Genomic DNA, 19,748 nt, shown 5'->3' on the forward strand with positions numbered 1-19,748 from the left:
AAATCCAGCAGGGCAACCATTAAATCTGAAACCTCCAAAATCTCCTTTGGCTCCATGTCTCACATCCAGGGCACACTAATGCAAGGGGTGGGCTCCCACAGCCTTAGTCAGCCCTGTTCCTGTGACTTTGCAGAGTACAACCCCTGCGGCTGCTTTCACCAGCTGGTATTGAGTGCCTGCAGCTTTTCCAGGTAAACAATGCAAGCTGTTAGCAGATCTACCTTTCTGGGATCTAGAGGGTGGTGGCCCTCTTCTCACAGCTTCACTAAGCAGTGCCCCAGTGGAGACTGTGTTTGGACTCCAGCCCCATATTTCCCTTCCACACTTCCCTAGCAGACTTTCTCCATGAGGACTCCACTGCAGCAGACTTCTGCCTGGACATCCAGGCATTTCTATACATCCTCTGAAATCTAGGCAGAGGCTCCTGAAGCTCAACTCTTGTCTTGTGTGCACCCACAAGCTGAACACCATGTGGAAGCCACCAAGCTTGGGGCTCACATCCTCTGAAGCAATTGCCTCAGCTCTAACCTTGGCCCCTTTTAGCCACAGCTGGAGCTGGAACAGCTGAGATGCAGGGCACCAAGTTCTGAAGCTGCACAGATCCACTGGGCCCTGGGCCCGGTCAATGAAGCCATTTTTCCCTCCCAGGCCTCTGGGTCTGTCATGGAAGGGGCTGCTCTGAAGGTCTCTGACATGCCCTGGGGGCATTTTCCCCATTGTCTTTGCTAGTAACTTTCAGCTCCTCCTTACTTGAACAAATTTCTATAGTCAGCTTGGCTCAAATTCCTTCCCAGGAAATGGGTTTTTCTTTTCTACCACGTGGTCAAGCTTCAAAATTTCCAAACCTTTATACTCTGCTTCCCTTTTAAACATAAGTTCTAATTTCAAGCCATCTCTTTGTGATCATATATAACTGAAAGCTTTCAGAATAAGTCAAGTTATCTTTTGAACACTTTGCTGCTGAGAAATTTCTTCCGCCAGATACTCTAAATCATCTCTCTCAAGTTTAAAGTTCCACAGATGTCTAGGGCAGGGGCAAAATACCACCAGTCTCTCTGCTAAAGCATAGCATGAGTGAACTTTACTCCAGTTCCCCAAATGTTCCTTATCTCCTTCTGAGACCACCTCAGCCTAGACTTCGTTGTTCGTATCGCTATCAGCATTTTAGTCAAAACTATTCAACAAGTCTTGAGGAAGTTCCAAACTTTCCCATATCCTCCTGTCTTCTTCTGAGACCTCCAAACTGTTCCAACCTCTGCCTGTTACCCAGTTCCAAAATCATTTCCACATTTCAGGTTATCTTAGTGGCAGTACTCCACTCTTCCAGTACCAATTTTCTGTATTAGTCCATTCTCACACTTCTATAAAGATACTACCTGAGACTGGGTAACTTGTAAAGGAAAGAGGCTTAATTGACTCACAGGTCCATATGGCTGGAGAGGCCTCAGGAAACTTAAAATTGTGGTGGAAGGTGAAGAAGAAGCAAATACCTTCTTCAGAAGGTGGCAGGAGAGAGAGATAAAGAGCGAGGAAAAACCATCAGATCTTTTGAGAACTCCTTTACTATCAAGGGAACAGCAAGGGGAAAACTGCCCCCATGATCTAGTCACCTACCAGCAGGTCCCTCCTTCAGCATGTGGGGATTACAATTCAAGATGAGATTTGGGTGGAGACACAGAGCCAGACCACATCAGTTTATCATTTTGTAGATGACCTCTTCACTCTGTTGGTTTTTTCCTTTTCTGTGCAGAGGCCTTTTTTTTTTCTTTTAATCTTTATAGAATCTCATTTATCACCTGTGTTACCATAAAATCATTATCCAGATTAATGTTCTAAAATGTTTTCCCAGTTTTTTTTCTAATAGATTCATAGTTTCAGGTCTTATATTTAAGTCTTTAATTCATTTTGAGTAATTTCTGTATATGGTGAGAGACAAGGGTCTATTTCCATTCTTCTACATACAGATATCCACTTTTACCAGGATTATCTATTGAAGAGACTGTCCTTGTATGTTCTTGGTGTCTTGGTTGAAAATGAGTTGGCTGTAAATGCATAGACTTATTTCTGGGTTCTCTGTGCTATTTCATTAGTTTATGTGATTTTATGCCAGCACCATGCTGTTTTAGTTACTATAGCCTTGTAGTATACTCTGAAGTCAGGTATTATAATGCCTCTAGCTTTGTTCTTTTTGCTCAGGATTACTTTGACTATTTGGGGTCCTTTGTAGTTTCTTGCAAATTTTAAGAATTTTTTTCCTAAATCTGTGAAGAATGTCATTGTTATTTTGATAGGAATTGCACTGACATTGTAGATCACTTTGGGTAGTATGGACATTTTAACAATATTATTTCTTCTACTCCAGGAACATGAGATCTCTTTTAATTTTTTGTGTGTCATTTCTAATTTCATTTATCAGTATTTTATAGTTTTTATGGCAGAGCTGTCTCACCTCTTTGGTGAAATTTATTCCTAGGTATTTTATTGTTTGTAACTATCATAAATGGAATTACCTTCTTGATTTCTTACAGATTGTTCACTGTTGGAACATAGAAATACTAATGTTTTTTGTGTCATGATTTAGTATTATATATTGCAACTTCATTGAATTAGTTTGTTAGTTCTAACAGGTTTTTGGCAGACTCTAGTTCTAACAGGTTTTGGCGGAACAGGTTTTTCTAAGTATAAGATTATGTCAACAGCAAACAAGGACAATTTGACTTCTTCCTTTTTCATCTGCATGCTTTTTTTCCCTTTCTCTTACCTAATTGCTCTACTAAGACTTCTGCTATGATGTTGCATAAAAGTGATGAAACTAGGTATCTTTTTCGTCTTCCAAATTTTACAATAAAGTTTTTCAAATGTTCCCCATTCAGCATGATGTTAGCTATGGGTTTGTCATATACAGCCTTTAATGTTTTGAAGTATGTTTTTTTCTATATTTGTTGAGAGTTTTTATTATGAACAGATGCTACATTTTATCAAATGCTTTTCTGCATTCATTGAAACAATAGGCTTTTGTCTTTCAGTCTGTTCGTGTGCTATAGCACATTTATTTATTTATTTATTGAACCATGCTTGCATCCCTGGGATAATTCTTGCTTGATCATGATGAATAATATTTTTGATATGCTGTTGGATTCAGTTTGCTAAAATTTTGTTGAGGATTTCTGCATCTATGTTCATCACAGATATTGGCTTGTAATTTGCCTTTTTGTTGTGCCCTTGTCTGGTTTTGGTTTCAGGGTAATGTTGGACTCATAGAATGAGTTTGAAAGAATTCTTTCCTCTTCAAATTTTTTGGAATAGTTTGAGGAAAATCAGTATTGTATTTTCTTTAAAAGTTTGGTAAAACTTAGCAATGAAATTATCTGATTATGGACTTTCTTTGTGGAAATTGTAAAACTTACTTAATCAACCTCATTACTTAATGGACTGTCCAGTTTTTTTATTTCCTCATGATTCAATCTTGTAAGATTATATGCTTCTAAGAATTTATTCATGCCTTCTAAATTTTCTAATTTGTTGGTGTATAGTTCTTCACAACAGTCTCTAATATTATATTTCTGTGTTATCAGTTGTAATGTTCCTTTTTTCTTCTCTGATATTACTTGGATCTTTGTTTTTTCTTAATTAGTCACAGTAAGGTTTATCCATTTTGTTTATCTTCTCAAAAAAACAGCTTTCTATTTTGTTGATTATTTTTCTATTTTCTTTTTCATCTCAATTTCATTTACTTTTGCTCTGATTTTTAGTATTACTTTTTCCTTCTATGAATTTTCAGTTTTATTTGTTCATGCTTTTCTAATTCCTTTAGGTGCTTAGTTAGGTTGGGTTTTGGAAGTCTTTTTGTAAACATTTATTGCTGTAAACTTTTTTCTTAGTACTACTTTTTCTATATTGCATAGGTTTTGGTATGTACTGTTTCCATTTTAATTTGTTTCAAGGAATTTCAAAATTTTCTTTGCAAAGTATTCATTGATCCATTGGTTGTTCAAGGCCATGTTGTTTAATTTTCACGTATCTGTGCAATTTCCAAGATCTCCTTTTGTTGTTAAGTTCTAGTTTTATTCCATTGTGTTCAGAAAAGATACTTGATATGATTTCTACTCTTTTGAATTTGTTCAGACTTGTTTTATGACCTAAGATATGGTCTATCCTGGAGAAGTTCAATATGCTGAGGAAAATAATATGTATTCTTCAGCAGTTTGCTGAAATATTCTATAAATATCAGTTAGGTCTATTTGGTCTAGAAACTCTAATTTTCTTTTTTTTGGTTGAGTTTCTGTCTGGAGGACTTGTTCACTGCTTAAAGAGGGGCATTAATGTCTCCTACTATTACTGTTACAGTCTGTCTCTTTCTTTATATTTATTAATATTTGCTTTATATATTTTTGTGCTCCAATGTTGGAGTACATATATATTTATAATTGCTATATCCTCCTGTTATACTGACCCAATTATTATTATTTAATGACCTTCTTTTGATAGTTTTGGACTTGGAGTCTATTTTATCTGATATAAGTTTAGCTACTGCTTTTTTTATGGTTTCCATTTGCATGGAATCTTTTTTTTCTCCTTCACTTTTATTCTATGTTTATTTTTATAGGTGAAGTGAGTTTCCTGTAGGCAGCATATGATTGGGTCTTATTATTTCAGTTGCATAATTTAGTTTATTACATTCAATATTATTATTGATAGGTGAGGACTTACTACTATTGTTTTGTTTCTGATTTTCTGGTTGTATTGTAAGTTCTTTCTTCCTTTCTTTCTTTTCTACTGTCTTTGTTTTGGCTATGAGATTTTTTTCTGGTAGTATGTTTTAATTTCTTTTTATTTTTAACGTATCTGTATTATTTTTGATTTATGATTACCGTAAGGCTTACAAAATATTTTATGATTATAACAACTTAAACTGATGACAACTTAACTTTGACTCAAAGAAAAGAAAAAAAATGACTCCATCTCCCCACATTTTGACCTTTTTTGTCTCAATTTACATTTTTATACATCCTATCTCTTAAGAAATTATGAAATTATTTTTGATAGATTTGTCTTTTACTCTTCATACTAAAGGTATGAGTGGTTGATACGTCACAGGTTTAGAGTATTGTGCATTTGTATTTGTACTTGCCTTTTCCATTGTTTTATACTTCCAGATGTTTTCGTTTTGCACATTAACATTTTTTTCTTTCATATTGAAGAACTCCCTTTAGCATTTCTTATAAGCTCAGTCTGGTGGTCATGAATTTCCTTAGCTTTTGTGTGTCTGGGAATGTCTTTAATTAGAGCTCCTTTATATGTTGTTTCTTTTGTTTTGCTGGTTTTACAATCCTCTTTTTGTCTTTGGCCTTTGAAAAATTGATTATTATATGCTTTGGAGTAGTCTTATTTGGGTTAAATCAGGTTGGTGATCTTTGATCTTTTAGTATCTGGATAATCTTTCCCTAAGTTTGCAATATTTTATGTTATCATTTTTAAAATAAGTTATCTACACCTTGCCATTTCTCAACTCCCTCTTGGCGGTCAATGACTATTAGATTTGCTCTGTTGAGGCTATCTAGATCATGTAGACACTCTTTTTTCTTTTTCATTCTTTTTTTCTCTCCTCTGACTGTGTGTTTTCAAACAGCCTGTCTTCATACTCTCTGATTCTTTTGCTTAATCAGTTTTGCTGGCAATAACCTCTAATGTATTTCTCTATCTAGCCATTGTATTTCTCCGCTCCAGGATTTCTGTTTGATTTATCTTTTATTATTTTATTATTTTTGTCAAATTTATCTGAATAAATTTCTGCACTGATTTACTGTGTTATCTTGGAGTTCACTCAAAACTACTGTTTTGAGTAGTTGATCTGAGAGGTCACAAATCACCATATTCTTGGGGTCAGACACTGGCTCCCTTTTTGTCTTCTCGTGGAGGTCATAGCTACCTGTTTGATTTTGTTTCTTATGGATGTATGTCTATGTCTTTGCGTTCAAGGTTTAATTATTTATTTCAGTCTTTGCTGTCTGCCTTGGTTTGGTCTTACTAGAGTACGTATGACTAGAAGTCCTGTGCAGGTTGATTTTTGAGTACCCTCAGCCCAAGAACACTGCCTCCTTTTCTGCACTAGATGGCACCCTTGATCAGATTTGCCACAATTCTTACAAATAATTTGAGAGTGCTGCCTGTCCCAGATTGGGCGTGGGGGAATCCTAAAGTGTATATCCCCGCTATGTGGGAAAGCTGGCTAAGGGTTATGCCCAGAGAGCCCCTGAAGTACCTCCCCTAAAGCATGTTGCTGCTGAACAGATTTGGTGATTTGGCATCTCCTTTGACAGATGAAGAATAGCTGCTGAGTTTTGTTCACTGGCTGGTACTAGCCACACCTCTACTTTATGCCTCTAGTTTCCCTTAGAAGCCTTCACCCTACAGGCATTTGTGATGCTTCCTGTGGATTCAAGCAGAAATGTTTTTCCTGTGAAGAAACCTAACTGGTGACGCAACTGTCAGTCTTCCTTCATCTCACTTTTTCCAGGGTAAAATCTGAATCTGGTAGAACCTTTCTGCATAGTGCCTGGCTAGGGGAAGGGTGTTGTGGCCAGAGAGTTTTGTTGCTCTTACCTCCTGCTTGTGGTTTTTCACTTCTCTGTGATACCTGGAGTCATCATAGCCTCAGTTTTTAGTTCTGGGATATCTCTGGTGATAATCTTGGCTCTAGATAATTGATTTTGGTTTCCTATGAGGGAGAGTAAAACCAAATTGCTCTTACTCCACCCTTTTGATAATATCACTCTCTCGACACTTTTAAGGATTATAGAACTGTTGTTTTATAGTCTCTAAGTTTGGAATTGTCTGATATTTCTTCATGATTACTTTTATAAGATGCATGTTTTGGAAAAATGTCACAGAAGTGAAGCTATTATCTTACTGCATCCTATCAGGTGGCTCTTGATTAAGGTGGTATCTGCCAGCCTTCTCCCCTGTAAAGGTTTCTGATATCATTTGGATATTTGTCTGCTCTAAAACTCTTGTTAAAACTTTATCCCCAATATAGGAGGTGTGACCTAGTGAAAAGTATTTGGGTTATGAGGGATATGTCCTCATGGTTTAGTGCCATTCTCATGGGATTAAATGAGTTCTCACTCTTAGTTCCTTTGCCATCTACTTGTTAAAACGAGTCTGGCATCTCCTTTTCCTCTCTCTTGCTTCCTACCATGTGATCTTTACATACCAGCTCCTCTTTGCTTTGTATCATGAGCAGAAACTTCCTGGCAGCACCAGAAGCAGATGCTGATACCATGCTTCTTGCACAGCCTGGAGAACTGTGAGCCAAATATATTTTCTTTATAAAGTACCCAACCTCAGATATTTCTGATAGCAATACAAACAGATGAAGACAGTATTCTTTTCCCCTTTGTAATATATCATGCCCAGCTAACTTTTAATTAGTTAATTGACTGTATCAGTATGTATTCATTCTATTTTCACTAAATGGGTCACAGTTTTTATTACTCTCATTTTATTCTTTCATGCTAAAATTTTCCCTATTTCACTAGTAGAAACATGTTAGGGTAGAACACGTGAACTTTTACCATAACCCTATCATACTGAAAGGACTTTCTTGCCTTCTGGCCCAGTAAGATGTTCCTGGATCATCTTGTGCTTTTCCTTCTCTAGCTGTTGAACCAGCCATTTCTCCAAGGATCCTTGTGTTCCCTTTTTTTTGTTTTTAATCTACATTTTGGTTTGTTTCTTTATGAATAAGAGTAGTTTTGGGCAAATATGGAGCAAACAATTTCTTTTTATTCATGTACTTTTCCTATCAAATCTAGCACACATATACAATGTACAAAATCTTTCTTGTACTTATATAACTTTTTATTTGTATGAAATATGATGAAATCAGTATCTGTGAGCATTTTTCAAATTCAGTAATCAATTTTTGCCATGATTTTTAGATATATACATATATATAATATATACTTTAATTTTTACAGCAATTTCACATTTGTAGTAAAATTGATTGGAAGATGCAGAGATTTCCCATATATGCCCTGCCCTCATTCTTGCATATCCTCTTCTATTATCAGCATCTTACACCAGAGTGATACATTGTTATGAACAGTGAATCCACAGTGACACATAATTATCATCCAAAATCCAAATTTTCATTAGGATTCAGTGTTGGTGTAATACAGTGTGTGGATTCCACAAATGTATAATGATATATGCCCACCATCATAGTATCATGCAGAATAGTTTCACTGCTCTACAAATCTTCTAGGGCTCTATGATCTACCTATTTATATCTTCCTCCCTACCAGCCCCTGGCAACCACCAAGCTTTTTACTATTTCCATAGTTTTGGCTTTTTAAAAATGTCATTTATCTGAAATCATATGGTGCATAACAATTTTATATTGAATTCTTTCACTTAGTAATAAGCATGTAAGTTTCCTCCATGTCTTTTCATGGCTTGATAGCTCATTTCTTTGTAGTGCTAAATAATATTCCTTTGTCAGGATACATGATAGTTTATCCATTAACCTACTGAAGAACATCTTGGGTTCTTTTAAATTTTGGAAATGATAGATAAAACTGGTATAAACACCTGTGTGCAGGTTTCTGTATGAGCATAAGTTTTCAGCTTCTTTGTGGAAATACCAAGGGGTGTGATGGCTGGATCATTCAGTACAAGTGTAAGTACTTTTGTAAGAAATTAAAAAACTGACTTGCAAAGGTGCTATACCATTTGTATTTTCGCTAGTAGTCAATGAGAGTTCCTTTTGTTCCTCCTCCTTGTCAGCATTTAGTGTTGTCAGCATTCTGGATTTTGCCCTTTCTAATAGCTGTGTGGAAGTACCTCGTTAGTGTTTTAATTTGCATTTCTCTAATGACATACGATGTGGAGCATCTTTTTCTATGCTTATTTACATCTGTATAGCTTCTTTGGTGAGGTGTTTGCTAAGGACTTTGGCCAATGTTTTAATCAGGTTATTCATTTTCTTACTATTGAGTTTTAAGAGTTCCTTGTATATTTTGGATGAATCCTTTATCAGATATATCTTTAATAAACATTTTCATCTAGTCTTTGGCTTGTCTTCTCATTCTCTTAGTAGTGTCTTTTGCATATTTTTTTATTGTAGTCAAGTACAGCTTATCAATTATTTCTTTTGTGGATTGTGTCTTTGGAGTGGTGTATAAAAGTTAATGCCAAACCCAAAGTCCTCTAGACTTATTTCCTATGTTATCTTTTAGAAGTCTCATTTCCTTTTAGAGGACAGTGATATTTGAAGCCAATATTTGGGTGCTGGGTATCCTCATTACTATTTGGGAACCACTCCTCACAGGCTCTCTCAGTGGACAGAGTTGGGAAATATATATTTATCCAATTTATATCTCTTTATATTTCTATATCTTTCTATTAAAAATAATGAGTTCACACTACTACCTAAAATTCTAATCAAATACCACATAATTATTTGGGTTTTCTCCCTTTTCATATTTGCAACATTTTTATGTTAATGAGAAACACGGCTTTTATTATTCTTAAGATATTTACCTATTTGACCAATTGCCCTGTATTGAACCAGTCTCCCATTGCTGCCACTGTGCCTTCCTCTGACAGACATCCTCCTCACCCCACCTGGGCTCTGATGCTCCTTATTGGGCTGCCCTCCTGCAGGAATGCCCTCATCCTGTTTGGGATTGAGCAGTCTATGTCTGAACTTGCCTCTGTTTGGATGACTCCTCATTCTGTGAATCCCCTAGCTCCCCACAGTGTTCCCTCCCTGTCTGAAACCTCTCCTCACCATGCTCAGGCTCTGATCCCTTTCTCTGGGCCATCTTGGATGCAAGCCCTCCCCCATTAAGATGCCTACTTTCCTCTGTCTTACCCAGTTAGTTTAGTTTAATAATGTTCAGTAAGGAAAAAGAAGGAAAAGAGAAGAGGGCCTGATCTTTCATGTCCCTCAGTAAAATTTACAGTTTCATTGTTAGCTTTCTTAGATTTCTAGCTATTTTATATTTTTGCTTGTATGGTACATATTTATTTTCTTTTTTTCTATTTTCTCCCTTTATTGCTGGTACATAGATAAGTTTTTATTTGTACTTTGAGTGTTTAATTTATAACCAACCAATTTCTTGATCATTTTGCTCCCTCCTTATATGTATTTAATCGAGCTCTTCCTAAAACATCAGTTGTTCTATCACTTTATGCATAATGGAAGTTTTCTTGATCTGATACTTCTTTGTAGTTGAGAAGCTCCTGGCTTAGGTTATATAATTTATGGGAAACAAGTTGCTTAAATAAAAATGTCCCTAAAAATTCATTAATTAGTATTAAGATTTATGATTTACTACATAAAATGCTGAAATATAGAATAGTGAGGCCCTTTTAAAAGTATTTAAGAATCAGCCAAAATATTGCTTGCTTTTTAAGCTTAGATTCTTTTCTTCTAGACTGTGGAAGTAGAAAATACACGATTATTCAGAATTCTAGAATCGACTTTAATCCAAAATCCTTAACTAGAAAGTAGGGGTCAGGAGGGGTGGGGAATTAGAAATTTAAAGCTATGTGTTATAGTTTATATTAGATAATTTTTAGACATATTCAAATTACTCAAACTATTTTCTCTTTAACTTTCCTTTTTTTCATAAAATCTTTAAGAGTATCAAACAGTATAGCAAAGTAGATTCTAATGTTCATATTCTTATTCCTAATATAATACATGAGTTCTTTGTAGTAGTGGTTTTCAAATGTTAACATGCATATGAATTACCTGGTAATGGGGGCTAGGAAATTGCATTTTTATCAAACACTGCAGGTGATTACAATTCATGGGCCTCACTTAAGAAACACTGATTTAGAGTGAAACAATATTTGAATAAATGCTTCAAGTGGTATACTTTTGTTTAAAGTGCAGAAAAAGAGTAAACACACCTTTTTCTAGTGATTATATCATTATTCAGGGAATACAGGGCACCATGTCGCTGGAGTCAATTGCACTCTCTACAATCTACTATCAGAATAAGCTGTTGATGTTCACCAGCTCTCTAGGATCAAGAGCTAAGTTCCTTGAAAGTTCCTATCCTTTCTGAGGTTTTTAGTAAAATGACACCCTACAAAATAGTCTAAAAGGAGTTGTAAATTCACTCTATATTGTAGTTATTTATCCAATTTTCAGTGTTTAAGAAGCTTTCTATTAGGCAAGAGTAGGTTCAGAATTATCTGTGAATAGCTACAAAATAATGGTTGTTGTTGGAAACTCCTAAGAATAGCACATGCTTTAGAGGAAATTTTTTGGTCATTTGGTCTAATGTAAAACTTAAAAGGTGGCCTGAAGTTCACCCACCATTTGAAAATATGTAGGTGCTCAGTTCCATGTAACTAATGCTCTGCTTTCTCTTTGCTTTCTGTCACTTCTGAGGAGCAGACCTGTGAAGCTTGAGGCCACTCAAGTTCCAAATTTGTGACAAATCCCCCAGGGCTCACTGGAGTGGCAGTAAGTTCTCGCAGTTTGATTTCTTTTCAATCATTGAAGTGTTAGAAAAGTAGCAACAAAAGCTCCGATGGAAAAACAGCAGTTGTGTTTCCTGACCATCCACCATAGTCATGACTTACCTCTTTTGTTCCGATGATTTTTCTGTTGAACAATTTAAATACTTTTATCCATACAATATGCAGTATAATTTTGACAGGCTGGTATAATCCTTTAACCATGCTTTGAGTGTGGCTACTGTTTCTCACACTTTTTCTCCTTCTACGCCCATAACCTGCCATAGAAAAATTGGTTTTATTTTTGAAAATTTCTTTACCCTTTTCAGCTATTATTTTCACTTTAAATATATAATGTTTTTATGTTATAAAGTTTGATTCTTTGATGGTATATACATACACACACATATGAAAATCTTACATTCATGGAAGCATTATTTTGTGATATTTATAATCAGTTCAATAAAGTCATTTTTAGAAAAAAACATGTAGTAGGTTGGGTGCGGTGGCACACGCCTGTAATCCCAGCACTTTGGAAAGCTGAGGTGGGGGCATATCACAAGGTTGGGAGATCAAGACCATCCTAGCCAACATAGTGAAACCTTATCTTTACTAAAAATACAAAATTAGCCAAGTGTGGCAGTGTACGCCTGTAGTTGCAGCTACTCAGGGGGCTGAGGCAGGAGAATTGCTTGAACCTAGGAGGCAGAGGCTGCAGTGAGCTGAGATTGTGCCACTGCACTCCAGCCTGGGTGACAGAGCAAGACTCCATCTCAAAAAAAAGCAAGCAAGAAAGAAAAAAATGTAGTAAAAGTCCGTACCATGCGTTTAGTCAACAAGGAAGGCTGACATCAGTTTTAATGAGAGAATATTATAAAGAAGAAATAATGACTTTTGGGTCAGAAAGAACCACTGATACCAAACTGAGGCTCTGTTCTTTGTAACTAAATCCCAAACCAAATTGATTAACCGACAACCGCAAGAACAGAATCAAACAACACATGATGCATGTTATTAGAGCGTGTCTATAACTCCATTTTTAAATGAACTTATCAAACACCGAGTGAACTCAGCACTTGTTGAAGAAGAGACAGAAATGATTATTTAACCTTTGCTAAGAAATTAAGAAATCAGTTTTAAATGACCAGCGTTAAAAGCAAAACAATGTTTCATTGTCACCATCCAAATATACTAAGAAGGAAACATCTAGAATATATTTCCCAATATTAAAATTATTTCAGAAGACTGCTGTACCTCACACAATTTTGTTTATTCTGGTTAGTGACTTCCATTCTTTGGCAAATAATACATGGCACACACATGAGTTCTGGAACATGTTTTAGTAACTCTGAATTTCCTACCACTCATGACCCATCTCTTATGATTTGAGGACATTACATTAGGGAAGTCAAACAGGGAAGACTCTATATTTGTGACCAAGAGCATTAATTTTAGGCATGGTTTAACTATGTATCCCATTATTCCATAACATATCTACAGGTTATTATCTGTAACTCAACCCACCCAGATCCATGTTCTGCTCTTCTCTGTCTTGTTCTATGCCTTGAGAAGCTAACCTTGACTTCTATAAGCTACATCCACCCAGGCCCCCTTGATAGTTGGCTTCTTTTAAAAATCCAACAAATGCAAGACAATGGTAGGAGAACAGAGTGTAAGAGAGAAAGTTTGGGTTATACCCCCATCCCCGCCATTCTTTCCTGTTCTAAGCCATGATTTCTAGCAGTGACTACATCTTTTTATCACTGTGACCCTGGTTGGGTGGCTCTTTTCTATGTCTCTAGCTCTAATTGTACTCCAGTAACACTATTTTTCTCTTGTCCTTAGACCAGTCGTAACTTCTTTCTGTTGCCATTCCCTGGGTGCTGCAATGTTCCTTTTTATTTTTCTTCACGCTGTCCAGATCTAAAGTTATCCTTATTAAAACTTCTCGAAGTAGATTCTGATTCCTGCATGACTGACTCAGACATTAACAATAAGAAGCACTACATAAAATACTTGACTGTCAAGATTCCATTTTTGGATATAGAAATAAGATGAGAAACCTGAGGAAAATTCCCAAGTCATGATCTGTTTAGAAAGTACCTATACTTGGAATAATTTGACTGTTGCTTCCTCCTGCTCTTTATCCCCTGGTTTCTTAATTATCACAGGTAGATTTTCAGCTGTTGGTATTATCCATCACCCCCAACACTACATGTGTCTATTGTGACCATAACTACTGCTTTCTGAGAGGACTCAGTCGTCTACTGTAAAGACCTAATTACGCACTGTGACCAGAAGCCCTTTAAGACTGAATGAAGAAAGATGAGGCTTTTTCAGCTACAATATTAAAAGACAGTTGCAGCTGCAATAAAACATGCATTGGAATTTATCCAGCACTCCTGTGTGCAGCCCCTTGCTCCTCCTGCTCTTGAACATTGATGGATATGACAGTGTGTCTAATCCCAGTTGTATTCTGTGGTACTTGTCTTGGAGCTGGTTGTCTGACTTGCCTCTTCATTCAGCTTAGTGGACTTGATTTCCTCTCATTTGGGTACCAACTTTTTATTTTCTTTAAATCTTGCCTCCAGACTGCAAACATGCCAAGTATTGTGCATCGTGTGCTGTTTCTTTCATTGCTGTTCCTGCCACCATCACTCTTGGCTTTGCCTCTGCTGCTGCCATTACTTTCACCACCCCCATCCACAAACACACACATACACACACACACACTCATGCATACACACACACACGTGCTGTGCTGTGTTACAGACAAAGGTCTGCTATCTTTGCCTTCCTGATCCTGCCTTCCCTGCTATCGGTCACCCTTTAACCACTGCCACCATCCCCTCTGCCATCAAACTAGCAATTTACTGGTCTATTTCTTTCATTTCAGCCCTTAGACTGAGTTTTCAAGTATCCAAGTCCCCAAAGATTATACAATTTGTTATTTTGGATTTTTTTTTTAACATTGCAGATTTATTATCAAGGGAAGTTAGTCCTGGAGGATTCATTCATTTGGGGTTTATAGCAGATAGGCATGAATATATTTTTCTCTTAAGAAAATAGAAATAAGCCTTTGATGGTTTGGTTATTTTGAGATAAATTTCACTTTAATGGTGGTTTTTTTGTTTTGTTTTTTTTCCCTTTGGACTGTATTTCCAAATCAAAACCCTTTTCATTTTATGATGGAGAAAATCTTATATCCTAGATGCATAAATATTTTGTGTTATAAAGTTTCTATACCAGAAACCCAATTTCCTGGTTAAGATAGGAATAGAGTTTAAATAAGGTGAAAAAATGAGCCTTATGCATATTGTCTTTCCTATTAAGACTATATAAGGAAAAAAATGACAGAAATGAAGGAAATAACTAAGTTAAAAGACATGCCAACTTGATCCAGAATTTCTTCCCTGCATTCTGGGCTCACAGATTCAATATGCAGTCTTTTCTAAACAGTATGCAATATAGTGCTCCTATTTTTCAAAATAATATGATTCTAATACTGATAACTTATAATTATGAATCACTGAGAAAAAAGTTTTATTTAATTTTTCACTTTTGTTTTCAAAGTTTAGAGCTGAAATTATTAAGAAAATACAGAAAAACTGTGGAAGATTTAGGGAGCACTAATAGTCACTCACATGTTTTAAAATGGGACTTCTAAAGAAAGATTAAAGGAATTAGAATTATTCAGTAGACAGAAAAGATAAAGATACAATGCCTTCAGGGAGTTAATGGGTACTGGATGTTCCTTTTTTTCCCCCGGAATGTAAGAAGAGGGAACAGTGTTATCTGTTAGCAAGAAAAGTAAAAACGATAGTTACTGTGTGGACATTTTTAGGATTGTTTCTTCTGAAGTTCCTTAAAGATAGACTTATCTGGGAAATATTTCAGTATTTTCCAAATTCAATTCAGTGGAGACACAATTTATTAGAGATATTCACTTTCTAAGATTTCTTTGGTCAAAACAGCTTGACAAATGTCTCGTATTAAATTCCTCTCTTGGATATTAGCAATCTGGATTAGCATATTTAAGAAAAATTTATGGAAAGAAAAGAGCTTGTTGGAGTCTATTTAATGCTTAGGCAACCAAGTTTATTTGCACAAGGGAAGAATTTTTTCCCCCATAGCACATACCACATTCTTTAGTTTTTCTCTTAACACCTGTTAAGAGACACTGGTTTAAAGCCTGGAGAATGATTTTCTAAACCTGTTGAGGCTCATTGTTGAGTTTTAGTATTATATTAACAAATGGTTATAAACTTGTGAAATTTAATCCAAGGGATGAATGGGAGCCAAATAAGAAATATGCAGGAAACTATATAGAGGAATTATTTTGAGGTTGAGTAAATACTTTATGCTTCTATTCCCATAAAATGTGTCCCAAGGTGTAGAACACAAGGAAAAATGTGCTCATCTCACATCTTTGAAAAAGTTGAAGTTTATTTCTTTTTGTTAAAAGGATTGCTTATTCACCTGCAAAAAAAAAAAGGTACAGGAACACCTTGGATATATTGTAGGTTTTTTGTTCCACATCACTGAAATAAAGCAAATATTGCAGCAAAATGAGTCAGACAAATTTTTTGTTTCTCTGGTGCATATAAAAGTTATGTTTACACTATACTGTAGTCAATTAAGTATGCAATACCATTGGATCTAAAAAAAATACGTATCTGAATTTAAAAATACTTAAAGCTAAAATCCTAGTGGTTATTTGAGCCTTCAGTGAGTCTTAATCTTTTTATTGCTGGAGGGTCTTGCCTTGATGTTTATGACTACTGATTGATCAGAATGGTGGTTGCTAAAAATTGGGGTGACTCTGGCAACTTTTTCAAATAAAGCAGCAATTAAGTTTGCTGCATCAGTTTATTCTTCCTTTTAGGAAAGATTTCTATGTGGCATGCAAGTTAGTTTGATAGGATTTTTCCCACAGGAGAATTTCTTTCAAAATTAGAGTCAATTCTCTCTCTTAGTTGCTTTATCAAGTAAGTTTATGTGATGTACTAAATCCTTTGTTGTCATTTCAACAATGTAGATTTTATGTCTTTGACATCCATAAGAAGCAACTCCTCATCCATTCAAGTTTGTTCATGACATTGCAGCAATTCAATCATATCTTTAGGCTCTATTTTTAATTCTAGTGTTTTTGCTTTTTTTTTGTTTTGTTTTTTAACCAAATCTGCAGTTACTTCCTCCACTGAGGACTTAAACCACTCAAAGTCATCCATGAGGGTTGGAATTAACTTATTTTTGCTAATGTTGATATTTTGATCTCCTCTCATGAATCACAAATGTTCTCAGTGGCACCTAGGATGGTAAATCCTTTTGAGAAGGTTTTCCATTTACTTTGCCCAGATCCATTAGATAAATCACTATCTATGGTAGCAGTAGCTTTACAGTGTATTTCTTAAATAATAAGACTTGAAAGTTGAAATTCCCTCTTGATCTATGGGCTACAGAATGAATGTTGTGTGAGCAGGCATGAAAACAACATTAATTTTGTACATCTACGTTAGAGCTCTTGAGTGACTGGGTGCATTTTCAATGAGCAGTAATATTTTGAAAGGATAGGTCTGAACTGTAGGCTTAAAATATTCAGTAATCCATGCTATAAACAGAAGTGCTGTCATCTAGGCTTTATTATTCTATTTATAGTTCACAGGCAGAGTAGATTTAGCATAATTCATAAGGATCTTAGGACTTTCACAATGATAAATGACCACTGGTTTCAGAATAAAGTCTCTAGTTGCATTAGCCCTTAACAAAAGAGCAGTCTTTCTTTTGAAGCCTGCAAGCCAGGCATTGACTTCTCTCTAGCTCTGAAAGTCTTAGATGATATCTTCTTCTAATAGAAGGCTGTTTCACCAACATTGAAAATCTATTGCTTTCTGTAGCCACCTCCTCAATGATCTTCTGGATAAATTGGTGCAGCTTCTACACCAACCAGCACTTTCTGTTTCACCTTGCACTTTTACGTATGGAGATGTCTTCTTTCCTTCAACCTCATGAACCAATCTCTGCTGGCTTCCAACTTTCCTTGTGTAGTCTCATAACCTCTCTAAGCCTTCACAGAATTGAAGAGAGTTAGGGCCTCGCTCTGGGTTATGCTTTAGCTTAATGGAATGTTGTAAGTGGTTTGATCTTTTATCCAGACTACTAAAACTTTCTCCATATCAGCGATAATGCATTGTTTTGCTTTCCTATCATTTTTGTGTTCAATGGAGTCACACTTTTAATTTTCTTCAAGATCTTTTCCTTTGCATTCACAACTTAGCTAACCATTTGAAACAAGAGCCTTAGCTTTTGGCCTATTTTGGCTTTAGGCGTCCCTTCCTCACGAAACTTAAGTATTTCTATTTTTGATCAAAGGTGAGAGATATGTGACTCTTCTTTCGCTTGAACAGTAAAAGGCCATTGTAGGGTTATTAATTGGCCTAGTTTCAGTATTGTTATGTCTCTGATAATAGGGAGGCAGGAGGAGAGACAGAGAGATGGGGAAATGGATGGTTAGTGGAGCAGTCAGAACACACATATTTGTTGGTTAAGTTTGCCATCTTTGTGGATGGGGTTTCCAACACCCGGGCACAATCACAATGGAAACATCAAAGATCACTGATCACAGATCAACGTAATAGATGTAGTAATAATGAAAAAGTTGAAATACATGAGAAGTGCCACACAAAACGAGCACATGCTGTTGGGAAAATGACACCAATAGATTTGGCGAATGCAGAGTTGCCACAAACTTCCAATGTGTGAAAAATACATTCTCTGCAAAGCCCAATAAAGAGAAGTGTGATAAAACAAGGTATGCCTGTATTTGAAGTATATATTAAATCTGTTAAACCACCAGGTCATGATGTAAATTCCTGGTTGCCTTCTGTATTAATCTAATTTTAGTATTTTGAAATGAACCTGAAAAATTTGTATTGTAGGTGCATATTAGCCCTTTTAACTTCAAAACCATGACATTTGCACTCAAATTATGTAAAAATATGTATAAACAGCAATTAACTTAAATTTGGAGTAATGAATGTGTCTTTGCAAGTTGGAAAAGTGCCAATAACATTTGGGGTCTTAAATCTGTTACCCGGTTTTTAATGTGCAATGATTTGTATTGAGTGCATTACCTGTTTATTTTTTATTTTAAAATCATTAAATATGAAAATCTTTTTTCTTTTTCTTTTTTTTTTTGAGACGGAGTCTCGCTGTCTCCCAGGCTGGAGTACGGTGGTGCGATCTCAGCTCACTGCAAGCTCCACCTCCGGGGTTCACACCATTCTCCTGCCTCAGCCTCCCAAGTAGCTGGGACTACAGGCACCTGCCACCACGCCCGGCTAATTTTTTGTATTTTTAGTAGAGACGGGGTTTCACCGTGTTAGCTAGGATGGTCTCGATCTCCTGACCTCGTGATTCGCCCGCCTCGGCCTCCTCAACTGCTAAGATTACAGGTGTGAGCCACCACGCCCAGCCTAAATATGAAAATCTTAATGCTATAAAAAAGTAAGTGGGATTTTTTTGGGTATAAAGAGTATTGAGTTATTTCCATTGTATTTAAAATGTATCAAATATTTATTTTTCATGTAAAATTACTAATCATATTTTCTATCAAACAAGTTTTTCATTATACAGTTAAATTGGTTTTATCTCTCCTTTTAATAAAGCAGATCACTTTGTTCCTGAATCCAGCCAAAAATAAGGTGTAACATTCAATGTGTGTAATATTCTCCAAGGAAAAAGAGATTCCTACAGGCTAATTTTTGTAACTTCACTTTGTTAGCATTTAAATGACTGGATGGGGGTGTTTGTATTGAAAGGTTTAAATTTTACACTAGTTTTCTTGTATACTTTCAGTAATTATTGAGTCTTAATATTAGACTAGAAACAACTATAAAATTATTTTCAAGATTATATTAAAATATTAAAAAACTAACTTTTGAAAGGTGTTTGATTAATTCTATTAATCAGAGGTTTGCAGGATTTGATAATAAACACCATGGCAAACAATATAGCCTAGAGTTTCTGAATTTAAGGATGTTAATAACTTGCCTGCTGTTAGTTGTAGGAATAAATCTTTCAAAATTTATACTTTTGCCTGATTAATTATAGTATGACTTGGTCTAACAAGTAAGATACACACATACACATATTACGTGTATCTTTTAAGTAAGCCAGCAACCTATAGTGCTAACTAAATATAATATGATGCTAAACAACCAGTTTAGAGGAAATGACAGAGTGGTTTGAAGCCAGTTGGGGTCTATAAT

General features: G+C 35.7%; 1 protein-coding gene across 12 annotated transcripts in view; it reads left to right on the forward strand.

Moving 5' to 3' along the window:
* Positions 1–19,748, forward strand: part of NLGN1 (neuroligin 1) — a 907,062-nt gene that overhangs the window by 25,743 nt on the left and 861,571 nt on the right. For 2 of the 12 annotated variants that reach the window (XM_050780086.1, XM_050780077.1), the window contains exon 2: positions 11,417–11,485. The exons of 9 other annotated variants lie outside the window; for them this stretch is intronic. The gene's annotated coding sequence lies outside the window, so the exon portion shown is untranslated. Of the gene's footprint in view, positions 1–10,710; positions 11,486–19,748 lie in introns of those variants that run through there. One more of the 12 variants, XM_050780081.1, reaches the window with a different exon arrangement.

Source organism: Macaca thibetana, chromosome 2, assembly GCF_024542745.1.
Source record: "Macaca thibetana thibetana isolate TM-01 chromosome 2, ASM2454274v1, whole genome shotgun sequence".
NCBI classification, from domain to species: Eukaryota; Metazoa; Chordata; class Mammalia; order Primates; family Cercopithecidae; genus Macaca; species Macaca thibetana.